The sequence below is a fragment of the Equus caballus genome, chromosome 1 (assembly GCF_041296265.1).
Source record: "Equus caballus isolate H_3958 breed thoroughbred chromosome 1, TB-T2T, whole genome shotgun sequence".
Taxonomy (NCBI): domain Eukaryota; kingdom Metazoa; phylum Chordata; class Mammalia; order Perissodactyla; family Equidae; genus Equus; species Equus caballus.
In genome coordinates, this window is record NC_091684.1 from 187561877 (window position 1) to 187577734 (window position 15858).

At 34.7% G+C, this 15858-nt stretch overlaps 1 protein-coding gene across 27 annotated transcripts in view; it reads left to right on the forward strand.

Moving 5' to 3' along the window:
- The window catches only part of MIPOL1 (mirror-image polydactyly 1), a 302394-nt gene that overhangs the window by 272154 nt on the left and 14382 nt on the right, over positions 1 to 15858 (forward strand). The gene's annotated exons all lie outside the window — the stretch shown is intronic.

The window sequence follows — 15858 nt, forward strand, 5'->3', positions numbered from 1 at the left end:
TGTGAAAAATAAGAATAAAAAGCACAGGAAGGATAAACCAGAAACTAATGGCACTGGTTGCCATTGGAGGTAGATGGGAAAAAGATGCAGGCATAGGATGGGAGTGCAGGTTTTCCAATTATGCCTTTTTGTATAGTTTTGACTTTTGAACCAAGTATATGTTTCACATATTCAGAAATTAAAATCAAATTTAAAAATATAAAAAGCAAACCCTGAAAGTGAATACAAATAGAAATAAATATACCTAACTTATCAAAATGATAAGATACAGAGAGAAAATAATTAATTCAAATATCTTCTGATCATCGTACTCGGGCTGCACATACTTAGCGGCATTTATTCTAAGGACGAAAAGAAATCCAAAAAATCTTCAACTTTGCTTAGCATATTCATACTTAGTTGTACTAATGGTTATTAACATTTTGAAAGTATTTTATGTATATTGTTGGACTGAGCAAATAAGTAAATAAATATTGTTAGGAGTCAGGATTTTCACTGTAAAATAAATGGCATTAGGAAAAAGAAACTATAGTATTACATTTGAATTGAGAATATCAGTATGAACTCATGATTTTAAAAATATTTTTTTTTCTTAGCTCTAGCCACTGAAAAGCCCTTAGAAGCAATGGACACACCTGACACCCAGATTTTAGTTTAATGGAAAATATATTTCCCATTAAAGGGTACCAAAGTCCAAGTCTGGAGTGGGGAAAGTAGAGTGAGTTTAGACTATCTTTTTGTGCCCGAAAGCAAGAAGATACTCAAAGACTAATAAGGTCATGTCAAAAGGACACAGAAGCCAGCTTGAAAAGGTTCCCACTGACCAAATTGGGACATTTGTGCATCGAAAAAAAAAAGAACTATATTTGACTATCAAATATTTAATTTTTGCATCTCATTGTCTGTAAAGATACTAAAAAAAAAGATGGAGGATGAAAAGGAAGAAGCTCTTGTACAGAAGAATGGCAGTTAATAGATGAAAACAGAATGATAGAATGAGAGAATCACCACCTTGCGACCCCTAGTGTGATTAATTCAAGCAAAGACCGTCCATCAGCCATACAACGAGTTAAAAAAAGCTACTTTGGCAGTAGAATCCATCAGTCTAGTTTGGGGAAACTTACTTAGCATATACCAAGGAGTTTAGAGCTCAAAAATCAGAGAGGGCTTAGCCATGGGGATTTAGGATGTCAGGTGCCTTCGAACAATATTTAGGGATTTATTATTCAAGTTTACTTTGGAAATTTTTCTTACTCAAATATTCTGTGCTTATGTAAGTGAAGCAGATAGACCTAAAGCAGTCAACCTTTTATCAAAATTCATCTTTGAAAGAAGCTCACTACAATGTAAAGAAATTTTACCTTAGAGACTTTATCAATATCAGAGTAGGTACTAATCCTTTCCTTAGTTAAACTTTGATATTTTGTTTATCATGGAATTTTTGTGTTAATTTTTATTTTTTAAACTATTGCATTAAAATATTATTTATCTTGGTTACTGAGGTTTTTTTACACCCCTTAAACTTTAAACCTGAATTTTGTGCCTCTTTACCTTACCTGAGTTCTAGCCCTGAATGCTCTATAAAAGATGAAAAGGACACCGCTAGAGGAAAAAAACACCCTACTCTATCCTCATTCAAAAAATAATAATAATGATAAGTTGCCCTAACTTGTATGGTTTCTTCTGAATGGTGTTTTGCGTTGGGGCATGACAGTGGTGTGATGGAGCTGCGCACCTGTGGCTCTTCCCGCCCTGTGGGACTCATCCAGGGTTTTGATTATCTCGTCCAGAAAGTCTACCACTGCCTGAATGTCTGTGTCTTTCTTCATGGTCATTACCTGTACCACTTTTTTGATAAACTGTTGCTTTGTCTTCATTTCAGTCATCTGTGTAGATCAACCATCATGGTTCCGATTGCATTCTAGACCCTAAATGTTGATTTCCATTTGAGAACGTGTGGTTTTTATAAATGAGATAAACCAGATAGAGAAAATTACTGTGACAATGCCAGCATAATAAGTTGAATATTACTTTCACTTTGTAGGCCCCTGGCTTAGTCTGAAGTTTGAAGGTGCATTGATATATTATCTCTACTAGTCTCCCAAAGGATGTTGTCAGTCTTTTGAATTAAACTTGAATAAGGTTGATTTGTATTCCCTGTTAATCAAAATTTGAAATGTTGACATTAGAAAATTTCATTCAGTGCTAATTATATATGACTTTTATGAAAGTTAGGAAGGAAAGAATCCTACATTTTAAAGTTTAGTCTCAGCCTAAAGCCCTGTGAAAACAATAGTGAGTAGCTTAATAAGCCATCTTAATAAGATACCTTAATAAAACTAACCAGTTATTCTAGCTTGCTGCATTTCGCTTGGCAATATAAAAATCAGTGACTCACTTCCTCTATCATTAATTGAAACTTTTCTGGGTTTAAAATGATCAAAAACCTCAGCAATGTTACAACAACATTTCCCAATCTTTCTTGACTGTTGAATCCCTTTAATAGTAAAACAGACTCTCTAGGGAGAGTTTGAAGCATCCTTTTTGCACTGGTATAAGATAAAGAAGTTAATTTGCATTGATTGTTTTATAAACTGTATTTTAATACAACCTTTAATGTTAACAATATGTAACATCACATGGTGTTTGACTTACTTCAGCTATATAATAAAAAAGCATAATTTATTGTTTTATAATGGTATTTTAAGTGTGGTTTAGGGACCAAATACATAGAAGAAAGTAGGTTAAAATTTAGTAACCTGCAAATGACCTTAAATAACTGCCCGTGAGCTGATATTTGGAATGCTTAACATTTTACTTTTAAAATGAAACAATAGAGGTTTATTATTATGCAGCAAACCTCCATTTGCTGGAATATTTCCACCAGTAGCACATTAGGTTTTTGGTCCCTACTTCAATATATGTGAAGCTAAATTAAACATTACTGTTATTCCAAAATTTTCTCTCTTGAACTTTGTTTTTTAAGTAACAGCTACTAAATAGGCGATGTGAGTAGTCTGATCAAATGAATGCAATTTAGAGATCTGGGGAAGAGAATCGAGGTAAATTTACAGATTTATTTTCATGCCTGTCATTAATTTATATTTCAACATCAGTGTTCTTTCTGCTTCCTCTAAGTATTCACTGGTCCATTAGGGGTGGAAATTAAACAGTTTACAACTGAGAAAGAAAAATAATTATGCTAAAAAACGTGTTGAGCAGCTATGTTCAGCTGAATGATAAATCAGCTAAGGGACTGAGTCTTGAACATGAGGTTCTGGTCTTCAGTTAACCTCCCGTAGCTCATTCATATGCATTCGGAAGTTCTCAAACTAGCCCACTTTAAAAGGCTAAATAAATAAGTTAAAGGCAAAAATATTTAGTAATACTTTTATGCTTCGGCTTCAAAAGTAGAACTCAGAACAGACATTACCACCTTTGGTTACATAATTTCCTGTGAATTTCTAAAAGACAAAATGAAAAAAAGATACTTTAGAGAATTTCATTATATAGTTTTGTGCACCCTTTTTACTCCTTTTGTCAATTTTAACACGTTTTTATATTGTTTAAGGAAGCATTTATTTCCTCGAAAACACTTTAAACTGCTTTCATTGTTTATTAGCAACCTCCCCCCATAAATACATATTAAAGTCAAATAAATTGCCTGAATTGGTTAAATTAGGATATAAGTAATTGAAAGAAAAGAATCATTTGCTGGAAAAAGTATGTGTTGCAGCATATTAAATAAATATTAATGGTTTCTTTACAAATCTTCAAATAAGAGAACATTTTTCCAAAAAAATGGAAATTTAATAGTTTATTATAGAATAACTGACTGTATGCTTTAAAATACGAAATAAATATTTTTCTCATCCTGAGCAAAGTGTACCTCTTGAAGACTCGATTTGTTTGTGTTGGTGGCCTTACTAAGTATTAGTCTGTGCTAGTCCAGTTGATACCATTTATCTTTCCTGTGCTAACACTCCGATTTTGCTCTGAAGTATTCTACGACTTGCTGTTATGTGATACCAGCCCCAGAGCTAGCTTTACCAGTTTACTGAATAGCTGGCTATAATCTGTAAGAAGTAAATCAATAAAATGTTTTTGTAATGTACAAACTCCCATCTTTGTGAAGCAGTTACAAGCAAACTGTAAGTGAATACACGAGTCCAAAAAAAGTATGTTATGATTATATTGATTCTGAAAACATTTGATTTTCGTTTAATACATCATTTATTGTGTAGTATAAATTGGTTGTAATATTGCTCATAATTTTTGAATAATAAATCCAGTGAATAGTAAAACAGTAAAAATGTTTATATCCTAGGAATACATTTTAAGTAATTATTCTGAAGAGTTACACATTAGTGATATCTTTGAGCAAATTAATAGATATAAATCATATTATTTTTTTGGGGTATAAAACTGGGGCCTATAAATAAAATCTTTATCCTTAGTAATTGAATTTTATATCGGTTTCATACATTTTCTATATCATAATAGATAGCAAAGATGAATTAAAAACTTTTAAATAACATTTATTAACAATTTAAACACAATAAACTCTACATTGATTAAGGAAATGTGTTTAGGAGGGAATAAGCTGAATGCATCAAAGAATTCACTTTAACGATCATGGCATCTTGCTCATTTTAAAATGATTCTTGCTTTATGTAAAGTTTTGTTACTTATTAAGATTTGACCAAGTCTGGGGCCAGCCCGGCAGCCCCAGGGTTCGCCGGTTCAGATCCCGGGTGCAGACATGGCACCGCTTGGCACGCCATGCTGTGGTAGGCGTCCCACATATAAAGAAGAAGAAGATGGGCACGATGTTAGCTCAGGGCCAGTCTTCCTCAGCAAAAAGAGGAGGATTGGCAGCAGTTAGCTGAGGGCTAATCTTCCTCAAAAAAAAAAAAACCATTTGACCAAGTCTTAAATAGCTAACCTGTCTGGCTGCCTAATTCTTTAATGAGACTGTACTTCCATGATAAAACATAGCTGTGAAAACTGTTTTCCTGATAGATTTTATCATTTTCAGAAATAACCTTTTTGAATGGTGGAAAGTGGTTGGTTGTATTTATAATTGGTTGATGTAGATGTCCTAATTAGTTGTTGTAAAGTGAAAAACTAAGTATAAATCATTACAGTTGGGTTGGTTGAGGAAGTACATAGATGAGTTATAATAGCCATGCCAAATATAAATATGAGACTTTTTTTCAGATCTCAGAAGCAAATATGTTTCATTCTAAATAAAAAAGATGAAAGAGATAATTCCCAGTGGATGAAAAGCCATGATTTAAATATTTTCCCAACTGTAATTACAACAAGCAGGATCTTAAACGATTTTATTCATGTCTTTATTCAGGCACTATGTCAGGCACTGGGGAACATCAAACTGTGCCTTGACCTCATGAAGCAAACGTTCTTTCAGGAGAGACAAGTATCAAATATTCACACAAATTGTGTTTGATGCAGTGAGAAAAAATTCCTACGAGCTATAAGAGAAAATAACAGGGAGATCTAATTTAGATTTGCATTAAGGGAAGAGTCTGGGACCAGAAATATAAATAGGAATCAGCCAGGGGAAAAAACCTCCCATGGGAAAGCCAAAGCAGAGAACTTGGCACACTGGAGAAACTGAAGGAAGATCCTGCGGCCAGAGGACAGCTTGGAACAAAAAAGGAGGGTGGAGTAGTACACAGAGTCAGATCTTGAAGAACCTTGGAAGCCTTGTTAAGGTTTTTGTTTGTTAGTTTCCATTTTTTAACTTTATCTTACAAGCTGCGGAAGTCGTTGATAGATTTTAATCAGGGGACATGTTCTGATTTGCATTTTCAAAAGATTAACTCTGACTGCTGTGTGGAGGATAAACTGGAATGAGACAAAACTAGAAGTGAAGAGACTCTTCAGGAAGGAGGAGCACTGGTGAGAAATTGTGACGTGGACCAGGGGAGAGTCTTTGGAGATGGAGAAGAATAGTGGGACTTGAGATCTACGTGGCATCCAGGCAGCAGACTTCCTGGGTGGGATAAGGGGTATCAAGGAGAACTCCCAAATTTTTGTCTTGAGCAACCTGATAGATGGAAATACCATTTATTGAGATTGGGAAGACTAGAAGAAGAACAGAGCTGAAATGGAAAGACATTTTTAACAAGTTTAATTTGAGTACTATACAAGACATCCAAGTAGATATCCTTATTAATATCTTAGTTTCTCAAAGAAGGACTTACACTTATAGTAGGTAATCCTTCAAATTGTTCATAGATCCTTTTAAGGAAATATATGGGATTTGTATTACTTATACTTATTGTAAAAAAATTCTAATGAAAAGAAGATAACCTACGGTTCTCTTGCATAATAACCTTACCGTTAGGCTATATGAGGAGGCCAGATAACATCCTATGAAGTGTTTGATGACTACAGTACCAGGCATGACCTAAGAACACTATTTAGTTAGTATATTTTTCCTTCTGATAGATTAGATCATTTTTCCTAAAAGTTTTCATTGAACCATCTTGCCAACAATCAGTTTAGGTTTTAAAACTCAGTCGTTCACACATATGTGTCAATATTTTGTGCCAGAACTCTTCTGTGCTATATCTATTTCCTGCTAGTAATGAACTTGTATCATATTAAAAGATATAATGGATGCATATTAACTTGACAAGTCTATAATTTGAAACCATAATTTTATGTTATATTTTATTCCAAGACAAAAAAATGTTTGCTTCTGAGGTTTATATTAGTTTAGTTATCTATTGCTGTGTAACAAATTACCCCCAAATTTAGTGACTTAAAACAATAATAATAATTTCACAGTTTCTGCGGTCAGGAAATCTCAGTGCACCTTAGCTGGGACCTCTGGTTCTGGGTCTCTCTCAAGATCTGACTAAGAAGGTACTTTCCAGATGACTCCATGATGGTTGTCAGGATTCAGTTCTACCGAGCTGTTGGACTAAGGCCTCAGTTCCTCTCACACTCAAGGCCTCATGGCCTTCTTTGGTTCTTTGCTTTGTGGGCCTCTCCATACAGCATCTCACAACATGGCAGGTAACTTCATTGGAATGAACAAGCAAGAGGGCAAGAAAGTAAGTTAGCAGAATGGAAGTCACAGTCTTTTGTCACCTAATCACAGAGGTGACGTCCCATCACTTTTGCCATATTCTCTTCATTAGAAGCAAGTCACTAGGTCCAGTCCACACCACTGGAGGGTGGACTACACAATGGTCTGAGTACCAGGAGGCAGGAATCACTGGGAGCCATGTCAGAAACTGCCTCTCACAAAGTTTTTTAAAAGTTGTTACTTTTATTGGGCCTTAGGTAGCTGAAAATTGGTGGTCTGTAAGACCTTCAGTTAATCATATTGCTTCATGAGCAGTGACACTTGTGGGAAAATGCACCACCACAATCTGACCTTTAGGATACCATCACAATCCTCTGAAAATCTACAAGATCCTGTCTAAAGAAACCAAAGGTCATGACAGGGTCAAAACTTCTAAAGAAATCAAAGCCTGAGCCAAAATTAAGTAGCAAGAATCATGCATATTCAGAAACTAATAGATCGTGGACAGGGCAGTTAGCAGGCTCTGGCTGTGTTGCTCTCAGTTTGGCCAGCTTCCTACTTAGAAATTTGAATTTTAAAAATCAAAGTGCCACTAGCTAGTTTAAGAAACAAGGAAGGAGGGCTTCTGTTTTTACCTCTTTCAAATCAAGATGAATACAGAGAATCTGAGTCAAGATTTAAGCCAGCCCTACTAGTAAAAATGAGAAAAATAAAATAACGAGAGAGAAAAGTGCTCGGCTGTGGTGAATTAGAAAGGTAATCAATATTACTTGAATTATGCTAAAGTATAACAATTTTATTGGTACTTCAATTCTGCTGGTTGTTTGTATTGATACTGTTAATGATGATAAGCATAATTTTTTAAAAAACATTCAGTAGCAATGAAAATTAAGAAAAAATATGTTATCAAATCTAAGTATTTAAACACTGAATCTTATTTTAAAAGGACAAAGAATTGTAATAATTAATCTGAAACATTAAAAAACATATGTTGAAATAATAATAAACGTGATTATTGCCACAAGAGAAATGTCAGTGAATGGACAGCTGTTAAAATATTTTGGTAAAATAAAACTAAAAAGAGCTTTAAATAATGAAAAGATGAAAGTCGAATGAGAGTAGTGCCTGCCCATATCTAAGTACCTTGAATTATTTTAAGGTACTTAGAAAATTCGCTGAAACTTGTTTCTTCTGCTCTCCAATTCAATGATTATTTTAATCAAGTATGTCCTATTCACCAAGCATTGAATTAGCCACTGGGAATCACTGGTAGATAAAATTAAAGACAGCAGCACCTGCCGTCGCTGAACTTACAATCAACAAGGGGTATTGACAAGTAAACAGCAGCCATAATAGGAGAAGTGTGTGCTACTGTGGGAGCTCTCAGGAAGGGTGCCTCTCGCAGACTTGGGTCAGTCAACGGAGGTTTCATAGTTGTGAAAAGCATGTGTGTTCCATTAACTCTGTGGGTTATGTTGCTCAGAGTTTTGATTGCCTGTTAGGGTATGCTGGAGAAAAATGATCTAAAGTTGCAGATTCAAGCCCCCCGTAAGATTTTAAAATGTTGAATACTCTATAGCATATGTACAATATTCGCCTGTTAAGGAAATAGCACAGAACCTAATCAGATCCATATCCTCTATTTAAAGCCCTTGGGCTATATGTGTTTCAGAATTTAGAATTTTTCAAATTTTGTAAAGGTAATACGATGTGTATTCTCTTTATTACATAACAACTTCATTTACTCTAGAGAAGCACAAATATATGAAAATCTGATCACCCTAGATCAGGTTTTGCTGCTAGATGAGTTTGCAGCAAACTTATAAAAATACTTTTGGTTTTTCAGAGCTTTCTAAATTTTGAAGCTGTACGTTAGAGGCTTATGAAAATAGCCTCCTTTGCCATAAGAAGGTAATTGGACCTGATAAATTAACAGAGGGATACCCAATGAAGACTTGACATTATTTTTGTGCCTATTGTATCCGTTGTTGAGACTTAGGGGAAAGATCTCACTCTTTCCTCTGTGATGGTGTGTTGACTATCCCTCATTGATGGACAGGATCAGTGGGAAAATAGTAGAGAATGTTCCTAATGGCTTCTTTACCATAGTATCTCTGAAAGATTATGACATATCGAAAGTTGTTTACGTTTTAGGGACAGAAGAATCACAAAAGAGTGATGAATATTTTTAAATAGAATTTCTCATAACTTTGTTAAATCTTAGCCTCTCCAAGCTAATATTTCTGTCAAGCCTGTGGTCAGAGTAGCTGTGTATATGCTGCTTTATAATACCAGGTGATGTGGTAACTTAATGGCCTAGGCTGAATTTATTATGAGGTATTTGTCACAAGTGGGAGCTTTTTATCTTTCATCATTTTTCCCCAAACTTTATTCCATTGTTGTTAAAGTTTTTTTCTGGAATCTCATAAGTCAGTTAAGTTTTACGTTTAGTGAGATGCATAACCACCTATTAGTTGGGTTAAGTAAAAAGAAAAAGTCAAAGCCACACATTAAAGATTTTTTTAAAGAGGGATTTGTGGTTTTCTCTGGATAAGATGCCCCTTTATTACAGGCTTCAGCTAGCTGTTGAGGGATGGGCCACTAACGGAGAGGACAAACTATAGAAACAATTAAAATTACTTTAGAGCATCAAGTTCTCATCGGAGCCCAAATGTGAGCTGTTTTGGCCTTCTTCTTAAAACCTCTTCCCTCGCAGTTCTGTGAATATGATTCCTGTTTCAAGCGAAGCATTTTGCCTACTCATGAATAAGAATTTATACTGATGTCCCCACGAAGGGTAAAGCAAATGAGTGTTTCTTGATAGTGCTAAAAAAATTAGCTGATTGTTAATTTCTAGCCAATACAAAACATTGTAAAATTATCATTTGAATCTTGAAAAATTGCTTTATACATATATCTTTTGTAGACAAGAGTGCATGTTCTGTGAAAAAAGAATTTGGATTTGCTTTTCTGGGTTTTTTTTTTTATTTGCTCTTACAAACAATGCTACAAGTAAGCAGCCTTCCTTAAAGACATTTTTGTCTAGTTCTTTTAATAGGTCTATAGGACGCAAGCTTAGAAACACAAAATTTAAGGTTCAGCAAATGTGTGCCTTTTGAATTCTAAGTATTTCCAAATTGTTCTTTATAATGGGGCCAGCCCCATGGTGTAGTGGTTAGATTGGCATGCTCCACTTCGGTGGCCCGGGTTCGCAGATTCAGATCCTGGGTGTGGACCCACACCACTCATCAGCCATGCTGTGGTGGCAACCCACATACAAAATAGAGGAAGATCGGCACAGATGTTAGCTCAAAGCTGATCTTTCTCAAACAAAAAAAGAGGAGGATTGGCAACGGATGTTAGCTCGGGACAAATCTTACTCAGAAAAAACAGTAGAAGAAATAAATAAAAATTTATATCAACAACTAAAATCTGTGAGGATGCTTGTTTTCCCAAGCTTCACCACTATTTAGTATTATCAAAGTTTTTAACCTTCCAATCTGAAAGATGAAAAATTCTATCTCACTTTAATATGCCTTACTTTAATAGAAATAAAGTTAAGCAATTTTTTATATTTTTATTTGCAATATAATTTTCATTTTATGTGAGCTACCTGTTCATGACCTTTTCCCATTTTTGTATTGAACTGGTAATCCATTTTCACTGATTTGTAAGAACTCTTTAAGTAGTGAATAAATTAGCTTTTTATTATATTTACTGTGAACGTTTTTCCCTGTTTAAAATTTTGCTTATGTTTTTTTTTTTTTTTTTGACAGAGAAGTTTTTTTTCTTCTACAGTGTCAGGTTTATATGTTAAATTGTGGTGTTTTGTGATAACTAAGGCAACTTGCCTTCTCTTGAATTGCTTGAGGTTTTTTATTATTATTCTAGTTTGTGATTATGTGCCTAGAAAAAGCAGTAGAAGTGTTTATAAACTTGATCTTTGTGTACTTTTTTTCTTTTAAACAAAAGGTTGTTTTTATTAATTAGTAGTCCAGTAGGTAATAGTTTTTAATACCTTAATGCTAATTCAGTTTGGTTTATCTTAGCAAATAAGCTATTTAGTCATAGTTCTTCAGCCATAAATCTTCTCTTCCAAAGCAAATATCCTGCAAAGATAGAACAAACAGGATGAAAACACAGTGAGAGGTTTGAACTCTTGCTGCTGGATTGGCTGCATCTGGGTGTGGAGATGAAAGGAAAATGCGGTACCTGGGATCACCTTGGCTCTGTAAGGAAGTCTCTCTTTCAATTCAAATGGTTTTTATAAAATTGTAAATACTTAATTAGCAAAATTGTATGGCCTTGATTTATGATGTTAAAAAACAATGAAGTAAATAGTGAACCATATGTCCCCTTAATTTATTTTTCTGGGAAATTTCTAGCTATTAAGAAGTAAAATTATATAATTGGCAGCCCAGGGTTCGGATCCTGGGCACGGACATGGCACCACTCGTCAGGCCACGTTGAGGCAGCATCCCACATCCCACAACTAGAAGGACCTGCAACTAAGATATACAACTGTGTACGGGGCGGGGGGGTGGGGGGGGGGTTGGGGAGATAAAGCAGAGAAAAAAAAAAAAAGAGATTGGCAACAGTTGTTAGCCCAGGTGCCAATCCCTGAAATAAATAAATAAATAAAATAAAAAGATTGGCAACAGTTGTTAGCCTAGGTGCCAATCTTTAAAAAAAAAAAGTAAAATTATAAAACCCACATAATATACACGCTGAATATAAATACTTTATAGCCACATGTAACTTTTAAGCTGTCAGCCTCGTGGGATCCCCAAACCTGTGGAAAGTTCAGCAAAAAATAAGTGAGAATGGGAGAGAAAGAAAGAGGTTGCATTTTTCTCTTTTAATGCCCTGTGGTGATTCTAGTAGTTACGTCCGTGTGTTTATCTTTATCAAGAGATATATTAAATAATATTGTTTAGATAGGCCAGACATTTTTAAATTACTTTTTAACGACAGCATATATTTTTGCAAATTACAAAAGTGATATACATTAATTTTAGAAAACTTTTAAAAGATCACTAAGCCACTTTGCATTTTTACTGTGTTTTCATAAAGTACATACAATTTTATAACCTGATTCACTTATATATTATGAATAACTTCCTATGTCATTATACAGAATCTTTTATTAAATAATTTAAATGGCTTTAAATCTATTGTATGGTTGTACCATAATTCATTTACCTAATTCTTTATTGTTACTGTTGAGTTATTTTATAATTCTGCTGCAATGAACATACTTGCAGGTAAATATTTGCACATATTTGCATTATTGCAGGGGACTCAAATTCCTGGAAGTGTAATTGTTGAGTTAAAAAGTATTTAGAATTGTTGGGAAAGGTTTTTATTAATTAGAAAAACAATTAGGCTTTTTCTAGAGAGACCAGTGAAGAATTGCAGATTTTAAATGTCTTCAGGTCTATGGAAAAGAGAGAGATAGAATGCTGGGTTTCATATAGTGGATAGATAATATCTCATCTTGCCCTTTCATTATAAAATATATTATCATCAATAGTTCTTATGATAAGAATGACCTAAACTGTAAAAGCTGTATATATAAGGTCATATAGTGATAGCTAGAATTTAACTTGGATATACTTTGTATGGTACAAGAACTGAGAAACTTACTATTCAGAATTTCTATACATTGTTAGTACGGCTTTTTTATGGCCTTCAAAGACACTGGCACATAATAGAGCAGAGTGATATGAAGCTGAGCAAGCAGAGCGTGCGTCCCATCGAGGAGCTGCCATGCAGTCGTTCGGATGGAGCGAGAAGGTTTAGGAGGAGTCAGTAGCTAGCTTTGAGGATGGTAAGTCATCGCTGCTCTCAGTAAGCATGTCACAATAGTGAACCAGCACTTTTGGCAGGTTAATATGAATGACTTAAGACTTTGAGTGTATGTACATAGCATTAGAAGCACACTGCCTATGGAAACTTTTGGCAAAAAGGTAGTAATTATGAGTAAGATGAACTCTTTCAACTTGTTCCTTTACAGCCGGCAATACCTTTTGTCCCAGCCGTTTCACTGTAAGCAGTAACCCAAAAAGTTTCTTGTTAGTCTGACTACGTGCTATATGGAATTAAAAATATTTTCTCTCTTCTTGGAAAAATAAAGGGTTTTAATGAGAAATATGGATCAGAGTAGGGGGGAAAAGCAGAAAATTTGGATTTTATTTTTAGCTCTCTTACTATTATTACGAGATATAGAGAAAGATAACTCACACAAAGATATGTGTCATATACTTAGCACGCCATTAAACATAGTGGTGTAAATACAAACTATGCTGTATGGCTCTTGCCCACAAGAAGTTTAGAGCGTTGGCATTTAGTTGTTTCCAAATACCCCTGCCGTGGACATACTTGTAGCTAAATGTTTAAAGAGGGCGCAAATTCCTGGAAGGGGAATTGTTGAGTTAAAGAGTATCGGGCATCTTGTATTTGCATATAATGCTAGGCATAGATTAATATATATTTTGCCTGGTTTTTATTATCTTGTAGAATAGAAAGCTACTGAATAACCTGTTAATTGTTCAGAGCAGGTAATACAGGAGAAAGGAAGGCCTCAAGGAAATTGAACTTGGCCCTGGAGAATAGTGGGATACTAATAAGCGGAGAGGAAAGAAGAGAGGGTAGAAGAGGAGAGAAACACATAAATGAAGCAGAGGTGAAAGAGTGAATATAATAATATATGTGGGGATACGGTACAGAGGTCAGCCTGCAGGAGCAGAGGTTCCTGTGGGATGACATCAGATAACCGAGGCTAGGCTGAATTACTGAGAGCTTTTAAGAGTGTGCGAAGGCATGTAGAGTTCATGTGATAGAGAATAAGAAGCCATTGTGGAGTTTTGAAAGCAGTGGAGGTTACTTGATAGAAATAGAATTTTAGGATTATCAGACTCACTCAGCATCATAGAAGATTAATTGAAGCAGGTTGGTGTTGGAGGTAAGGGTACCAGCTAAGAAGCAATCAGAATTATATAGTATAGTAATAGTAGATTACTGGCGTGCTGGTGTGGGCTGATGGCAGTGAGAATGGGAGGAAGGAATTCATATCAGAAACACTATAGAAAAAAACTATGATTTAGTGACTAAAGAGGTGTGAATGGTAAAGAAATAGCTGATATTTTAAGATTTTCTACTTAAGAGTTAGAAACAACACAGTGCCATTAATAGAATGTCTTTAGTTCAGTGCTAAGAACTAATTTCATTTTCTTTTTGTGTAACTCTAACTTATAAACTTATGAGAAAAAATATTAAGTTGAGTTTGAGAACAGTACTGTCAGATGGCAGATACAAAACTCATCAAAATTGACTTCCAGAAACTGAAGAGCAAAAGAAGGGAAGGGCTTCTAAGGCCTCTTCTCTGGGAATAATAGAAATGCCTAGGGGAGTGTCTTTGGAATGATGTTAATTTAGATTATATAACCCTATTTCCACGTAAGTAAACTCTTTCTGTGGAGGTTAGTGCTAAAAGTCAGAATGTCCAGAGTTATTCTGAATGATAAAGATTATTCTTAAGAGCTGTATCTCAAGCCATTCAAAGACAGGCCAGATGTCAAGGCTGTGGTCTGAAATATCAGTCCGCAAAAGGCAATGTGGGACTCGTCTCCTCATCCTGCAAACAGCAGAACAATGTTCTGAACCAGGCTGGTGGGTGAATATTTAAAAGTCCAGATATAAGCAGCTGAGAGCAGCATGTAGAAAGGATTTCTAGAATTATTTTGTTCTATAAGGCATCTGATGAGGACAGGCTATTAGCAAAGGTTTACAGTAATTATTCATTAATATCATCTAGGTTATTTACTCAAAAGAAATATTTCTACCAAATTTAGGGAGAAATTTGGTAGAAACAAAACACACACCAGAAGATGCAAACGCTACCATGTTGCCCAAACCTAAACTAATCTAAGGAAAGATTATAATAAATTACAGTTTTCATGTATCATGCTATATAGAATATTTGAAAAACCTTTAAGATTTTATCAGTTTTACTAGGAGGCAGGTTTGGGGTTCTGCTCTTCACACCGAGGTGGGAATTGCTCTACCAATGAAGATAAAAGAATAATTTTCATTGGCCTTACAAGTTGCTCTCTAGTACTCTGTAAATCAGAATCATTATAAATATTTGAGGCCTTATTATCTTTGCAGCCAAATTTAAGGTACTTTCTAGAATATAAAAATCTATATGTATTGTTAACAGTGCAAATACTGTAACTCTAAAGGCAATCATATGAAAAATCTGTCTCCGTGAATAAATTACTCACTGTAAATAAATTTGAACCTAAGTATAATTCGCATTTAAGATCATTGCAGCTCAGCCCCGATGCAATTTACTAACTAGTGTCCTGTCAGCTCCCAAGAGTTAATATATCCCCATGTCACTAACTTAGCACCAATGAGTAATCTAGATACTGAGAATAAAGCCCTTTAATCCTTAATGCCAACACTTTAACACATCAGAGAAAGACGTGTGGTTTAATTTCAAGTCTTCTGTGGTGCTAGAGAAGTATTAACTGTGGAGTGAACGGATGTTAAAGAATGAAAATTACATTTACAAGCGGCCTGTAAAAATCAGAAATCAAAAAGAAATGGAAATCAGAAATGCTCGTCTATCTGTGAATCCAGATTTCCCCATCTGTAAAACACAAGCAATGTGTACGTTTGGAAAACATACTATTTTTGAGATAGATGAAAATATAAACCTGTTTCTTTCTTTTACATATGTGGTATAGACCTTTATAATTCTGATTAAATAATATATGTTCTATGACTAG